This window comes from Limulus polyphemus, unplaced genomic scaffold (assembly GCF_000517525.1).
Source record: "Limulus polyphemus unplaced genomic scaffold, Limulus_polyphemus-2.1.2 Scaffold1963, whole genome shotgun sequence".
In the NCBI taxonomy this organism is placed as follows: Eukaryota; Metazoa; Arthropoda; class Merostomata; order Xiphosura; family Limulidae; genus Limulus; species Limulus polyphemus.
This window is the reverse complement of record NW_013667573.1, coordinates 215,480-223,314: the sequence shown is the minus strand read 5'-3', so window position 1 is coordinate 223,314 and position 7,835 is coordinate 215,480. Positions and strand designations below refer to the sequence as shown.

The 7,835-nt window shown below is 31.7% G+C and overlaps 1 long non-coding RNA gene across 1 annotated transcript; it reads left to right on the top strand.

Moving 5' to 3' along the window:
- The first annotated feature begins 267 nt into the window (after positions 1 to 267).
- Positions 268 to 7,691, top strand: LOC111087286. Its single transcript, XR_002611993.1, has 3 exons — positions 268 to 278; positions 1,970 to 1,973; positions 6,497 to 7,691. It is a non-coding gene; the product is annotated as an uncharacterized LOC111087286 (long non-coding RNA).
- The last annotated feature ends 144 nt before the right edge of the window (positions 7,692 to 7,835 follow it).

The window sequence follows — 7,835 nt, the reverse complement described above, 5'->3', positions numbered from 1 at the left end:
CCATCACTATATGGGATTAGAGTATACTAAACTTTACACATTATATAGGCTACACTAACGTGACGTTTAGGTGGTTTGTTTAACTATTATACGTCATGTAAGTTTTTCTTTTGGGGGTGGGGGGATTAATGAAAGTGTTTCAAAACGTGATATTAATTTCTTGACGACCTAATATAATATATCAGTACCTGTAACAAGGTTACAGAGCCCACACATGAAATAAGAATGAGTGCTTTAAAGTCACACGTGGTTTAACTGTTGCAGCACTAAAGTCACATGTGGTTTACTTGTTGCAACAGTAGTAAAGTCACGTGCAGTTTACTTGTTGCAGCAGCAGCAAAGTTATGCTTTGTTGCAACATAAATTTCACATTGTTTACTTTTTTAAATAGCAATAGGAACTCAAGAAATATTCTTTTAAACTGCTCGATCAAATCATTCATTTACCACAAACTTAACATTAACTTTTTCAACTGCACCTGGTTACAATACTTGTGTTGAGTTTTACAAGATGATGTGTATTTTTTGTTGTAGGAAACACTGCAGACACCTGAATATAATTCATTTTAAAGTAGCAAAGTGGTTGGTTACTTCTAGTACTGACTGTTACTTTTGGGTTTGTTTGATTCTAATAAAGTCATAATAAATTTCTTGTTTATGCATTTCAGATAATTAAGATCCTTATTTATATATTTAGGCTTGTTCTGATATAATTCCTTTTATAACTTCAGTTATAATTGACAGTTTGCTCATTTTTTGCATATTTTAGTCTCTATTTTCTTATAATACACAAGAAGGTACTAAAAAGTAGTGTTTCAGATATTTATTGTAATACCAGTGGCAGCACTATCACAAAATCATGTGTGTGTTTTTTTACCATAGTTTCATTTTCTTTTCACTTTAGCATATTAATCAGCCACTAGATTACTCAACCATAATATAACACAGTAAAGTTTTCAAAGTCCATCACACTTTCAGTGTCATCCCATGAGAGTGAAATACTTTTACATTCCATGAGGTTTCTGGTTATGTATATAACATAATATCAGAAAGTAGGAACAAGAAAACGTGTGCAAAAAAAAAAACTAAACTTTTTGTAAAATCAGAGAAAAAGAGCTAAGTTTACCCAAAGAAATGTATATACCAATAATAGTTTGGCTTCTAATACTTGGTAAGTCTGCTGAAGATGATATTTTAGGAGATTTTAACAACAGCAATCAAGAGTCTATACAAATAGCTGATATAAACCATTTTCTGTGTTTGATTGTTTAATTGGTGTTAATTTAGTTTATTCAAAAGAAAACCATAAAACATATATACTTACAAATTAAAAACTTTTTCAGTTTTTTTTTTAATTTCCTGTAATGGCTGCTGTATTTTCTTGTGATAGAAGCAAAATTTTCTAAAATTTGATAATACTAAGCAATTAATGAATATTTATGCAATATTATGTGTTAATCTTTTGCCATTGTAATGGTATTCTAATTTTAGCACTTGTTTTATGCAGTTATGAAAAGAATAAAAAGTGTAGTCACCAGATGCATGTAATTGTAAACATTAAAGAAAGTTGCTAAAAGATCCAGAAGAATCATGGTGTCTTTTTTTTTTGTCCATGGCCAGGTGGTTACGTTGCTTGACGTGCAATCTGTTACCAGGTTCAAATCCCTGTCATACCCAACATGTTTGCCCTTTCAGCCATGGGGGTGCTATAATGGAATCGTCAGTCCCACTATTTATTGGAATAAGAATATCCCAAGAATTGGCGGCGGATGGTGATGATTAACTGCCTTCCCCTAGTCTTTCAATGCTAAATTAGGGACAGCTAGCACTGATATTCCTTACGTAGCTTTGTACAAAATTCAAAACAAACCAAACCTTTTATTGTCATCTTTAAGATGACTTTAAGTTAAGCAAGAAGACATTGTTATTAAACATATCTCTTTGTGTAGGAGCGTAATAACAAGTATGAGTGTTGTGAAGGATTTTATTCAGAATCTTGAGAGTTGTCTTAGGACCTCAATCAGAAGCACAAGTGTTGTGTAGGAGCTCAAACAGAATAGCTTTATTAGAAGCTCCAGTGTCGAGTAGCAGGTTGATCAGAAGCCTTAAATGTTGTGTAGGAACTTAGAAGTGTGGTTGTTATTTTGAGTTCAACTAAAAAGCTGTGTTCAGAGTTGAGTCAAAAGCTTGGATGAGTATGATTGTTGAAAACCTTATTTTTAGGAGCAGTAAAATAGGGCATGATTGGAACAAAAAGTTAAATATAGTGTTGAATGTGGAAAGGTGGATAATATGAATGATAGAACCTGAGTTATACTTGATTTTGAGACAATGTTAAAGTGTAATTGGCTTCACCCATATTTTGTTTATTTATAGAAATAGCATATGTAGGCCTAGAAGACATCACCAATAATTAATAGGATTAAATGTAGTGTTAATTTTATTTTTCTCAGAATTTTCTCTGACTATGGACGTTGTAATCATCAAAGTCATGGACATAAAAGTAGCCTGATACATAAATAATATAGAAAAATGTACTTAAAATGGCAATAGAACACTATTAATTCCAGGGTAAAATAGACACGAAATCTAATCAAAACCCAATGAAAAATACTGTTAATTCCACAGTAAAAAAAGACATAAAATGTACTTAAAAGACTTATGGAACATACTGTTAATTATAGTGTAAAATAGACACTGAATGTTCTTAAAAGGCCAATAGAAAATACTGTTAATTCCAGGATCGGAAAGACACAAAATCTACTCCAAAGCCCAATGGAATGTTAAATTCAAGGTAAAATAGACAATGAATGTATTTATAAGCCAATAAAACATTCTGTTAATTCCAGGGTAAAATAGACACGAAATGTACTTAAAAGGAGAATGGAATATACTGTTAATTCCAGGTTAAAATATACATGAAATGTTCTTAAAAGGCAAATGGAACATGCTGCTCATTCCAGGGCGAAATAGACACGAAATTACTGAAAAGGCTAATGGAACATACTGTGAAGTCCATGGTAAAATAAATAATACTTAAATGGTGAATGGAACATACTGTTACGACAACGGAAGTCACGTGACGCTGGTAACACGTGATGAGTGTCTAGAAGATTCGCGAAGACGCTAGTGCGTGCTACGCGCGCGTTTTTGATTGTATATACGTGCTCCAGACGAAGGAGAGGATTATTCTGAACTGGAGTAGCAGAGAGGGAGATTGAAGTTATAGACACCTATAACCACCGTTAGTAAAGTGCGTGAATCGTTGTGAATTATAGCGTGTGGTTAAATTAAAGTGACTGTGGAAATTAAGTGTATTGCAAAGTTGAGTTGAGAAAAAATAAACTAATTATAGTATTTTGGCACTTGTGTATAAAGTTAAAATCATAAATAATACTCAACGTTAGACTGGTACACAGTTAAAAACATTTTATTTAGGCCTATCTATGGCCTTCAAAAAGTTAACGACTGTACATGTTTCGACGTTACAACATGTTTCGTTGATTCCTGAGGATGAGATAGGCCTAAATAAAATGTTTTTAATTGTGTATCAGTTTAACGGTGAATATTATTTATGATTTTAACTTTATACACAAGTGCCAAAATGCTATAATTACGGAAACTTATTTCTAAAGTAGTACTAGTATCGGAAATTATTTGTAGCTGTTTTGTCGTTTTTTTGTGTTTACATGTTGATTTTTTTTTCTTTTTCTAAAAACAGGTCCACTTCACTCAGCTGAATACTTGTACATTTTTTGAGAATTTCACCCCAGAGCCAAAAGCACATCTTCAGAAAGTGTAGAAATAATCGTGTATTCTTATATTATTTACAGAAATGTGAGTTTTTGGAATCATGGGATATGACATATGTTGATTCATTGTTTTAGTTTCAATAATTTTTCAACTTTTTGCTTCTAATTAGCACAGTGTTCCTCAAACCATGGTACACATTCCCCATTATGAGCAAAAATGAAGAAATGTGACTTGATAGTTGGCAATAGGCGCTGCCAGCTAGTTGTCTTCTTTCTAGTTGGCAGTTCAAAATCAGTTACAGTGGCAGATCAATTTTGTCATAAGAAAGACAGGGCAAGCAAGTTTAATGGCATTGAGAAACAAACCTTATAGCATTGAGTCATGAGACTTCTCCCCCTGAATCACCAGGCCATGCTGGCCCCAATCTGAACAATCTTGAAGTAAAAACAAATAATTTATAATGCTAAAATCAGATTTTGATACCTGCAATGGGCAGAGCACAGATAGACCATCATGAACCTTTGTGCTTAACAACAAACAAACATAATGACAATACTTTGATTACTTGGATAGTTGTAATAATTGAAAATCCCCAACTTCAATTAGTTGATTTTTTTGCAAAAATGATTTAATTGCAATTTTGCTTAATCAGTTTTAGGATTAGTCAAAAACAGTAATAATCAGAATAACTAATTTCATTTAGTTTATTGTTTTTTTGACATTAAGTGATTGAATCATAATTTTGATTAAACATCAGTGTAATTGCTACTTGTAGGTAATCAGTTATATTGTTTAATGGATTAAATTACCCAGCTGTGAGGGACACAAAAGATTACTTATAAATCTTGCAACAACTGAAAACATAAGACAGTTAGTTTTAGGTCTAATCACTGTAAATTAACTATTACATATTTACAGAAATTGTATCCTCAAATAAGCATAAGCTCTTCCAGGATCTGCAGGTTTTGAGCTTTCTCCATAACTTTAACCTTTATATGCCAAATGTAGATTTGGACTGTAAACCTCAGCTTCTCCTGAGAATCATTAAGTGCAGCTAGTTGAGAGCTTTATCCATAATCATTACACATACATGTAGTGGTATGTGCAAAACTACTTTTATAACAGCGATCTGTAATGAACAATTTTAATACATTTTATTTCACATTTCATTAGCTATTCCTCCTTAGTTTATGAAAAATATGTACAAATCAAAATAAATGTTCAGACACCAATAAGTTATTGCTGAAGTGTATTTTGTAATTTGGCTTGAGTTTATATAGTGATTAGAAGTTGGGTGGTAGTTATTTTAGGTTGTATTAGTATATAGGATAAATGTGTGTAATTGAAACATTGAACATGAGAATAAATGAAAGTGAAAATTAGAGTACGAATTCTACCTTTCAAGGTGACTTTAATCCATAATTTGGAATTGTAGTGTGAAAGATCTAACTACACATATTTTTAATCTACAGGGTGTTTATTAATGTGTACATTTGTTATCATTAATGCATTTACAGTAACTGACCACAATGGATCTAGGGTTGTTCTTGTCATTGGTAGCACTCCAAGCTCTTGTGGCAGTATTGATAACATTGATGGTAAAGTATACTTTTTTATTTTACTGGAGTTTCAAATTATTTTTCATAGTCTTACCATTATCAAAGAAACTTCTCCTTTAAGAGTTAGGAGCTTGTATATTACAGATTTATATCAATTTCCTAAATCTGTAAATATATTCTAGACATAGGATAAAACTGAAATGTGTATAATATCAGTATTCATTTTGCTCTATTTCTTTGTGTTTTTTTTATTTATAAGATTGAATTACTTGGACATTTGTATAGTTTTTAATAAATATATTTTTGTTTCAAAGTTACATTATTATGCATAAATTAATAAAAATAAATACTAAAGGTATGTATAAATTCCAATCTACCTTTCAACTCAACATTCATTACAGAATTATACCGAATTTGGAGAATTCCATCTCTCATCAATAAAAATGGACTAGGTCAAATTAAAAAACAAGAAAAAGACCAAACATCTTATAGTATCTTTAGTTGCCTATTTTCAAATCTTATAATTATATAGTGGTGATGCTACTTATTTCCTCTTCTAAATTATTCAGTAGACAAGCTATTTAAGGTGCTAAAATATATGTGAAGCTCAACCTATCATTTGATTCACCACTTTCCAATACCCAGATTCCAGATATGAAGTGCTGAACCAATGGGAACCTTCCAGTACATCCAAACATTCATCTGTTCATGCTAAGGGAATGATGTCAACATGAGTTATCAAGCCCACCAATTTAAAATGAACACAGAACCTGGTTGTACCTTCTTTCTTTCTTACAATTGCTACTGGAGATGACCAAGAACTCTCTGAAGGTTGTATAATCCCAGCTTTTAAAATCCACTGTATCTCAGTGCTGGTTACATCTTTAGTGCCCCAGGGAGGCCTGTGTGTTTAATTAGACTTGTTTATGTATGTTGTGTTGAGTCATTGTTGTCTGACCTAATTGATCATCATATTGCATTGGGTCCAGGTTATTTGTACAATTTTCAATCAGTGATCTCAGATGTGTTGGCTACCGTGTATTCATTCTCAGTTGCAATGTGATAAACACAATCCTAGTAGTATTGCTAGACTTACTTACTTTCACTTTGCTTACAGTTCTGATTAACTTACCAGCAGGAAGCTGGATAACCAATCCCACTGAGATTTCTTCCCTTCTTGGACAGGAATTGTTGCAGCAATAAAGTCACATATTGTTTAGTTGTTGCAGCAATAAAGTCACATATTGTTTAGTTGTTGCAGCAATAAAGTCACATATTGTTTAATTGTTGCAGCAATAAAGTCACATTCTTTAATTGTTGCAGCAAAAACAATATGTGACTTTACTGTTGCAACAATTAAAACAATATGTGACTTTATTGTTGCAACAATTAAACAATGTGACTTTATTGCTGCAACAATTAAACAATATGCAGTTTTGTTGTTGCAATAAGTAAAAAATATGTGGCTTCACCACTGCAACAAGTAAACTACATGTATTATTATTTTAAGTACAAACAATATTGATAAAATACATGACTTTCTTGCTGTACATAAACCAGTGATATCATAGCTACTGTATGGAAATCACAGATGTTATCATTACCCAATCAATGGATGTTTTCCACAAAAGTGACTCACCACAGGTGTCATTATTCAGAGCTAGAAACAAGCTAGCAATGAAAGTATTCAAGCTAAGAATAAACCATTAAAACATTTACACTTTACCTGAAGTGTGGAACCTGACAATAAGCACCAAAATCTACTACATACAGGTTAACATCTCTTTGGTTTTAATACAATGAATATAATAAATATTTTACATATCTATTTATAGCAATGAGAAAAAGTAAAAACGTTATCAACTCAAATCTACCAAAGAAAACCCTGAACAATAATAATATCTTGGCTCAACCTAGGAGAAATATTTTAGATCTTCATAAGAAAAGGCATTTAATGCCCAATTGCATAGGTTAGCTTTAAAATTTAAAAGTAGGAAAAACAGAATTACCAGTTTTATACTCTACTCCATTCACAGCAGAAATAAATCAAATATAAATGAATGATACCATATAGAAACATACCTGCTTCTTTAACAGTCTGACCTTAGAATAAATGCAATGTCTGTGCAATAATTCTGCCAACCACAATAAATGGCAGCAAACATTATCAATACTCAAAGTACACTTTTTTCTTTTTATAAACATTTAACTCACATTTTATATACTTGCTAAATATTTTCAAACAAAAAATACAAAATCTTGGTTTTGATGAGGAATTAGCTAACAGGAATAATTTAGTTCTCACAAAGTAAAGGTACAAATAAGTTAGCAATACTTTGAAAATGGAGAAAAAAGAATGTTGGGTTAAATTGGAAACAATAAGATAATGAAGAAAAACAAGAATGTAGGGCTAACTTGGAAAGAGCAAGATAATGGAGAAAAAAGAATGTAGGGTTAACTTGGAAAGAGCAAGATAATGGAAAAAAAAGAATGTAGGGTTAACTTGGAAAGAGCAAGATAATGG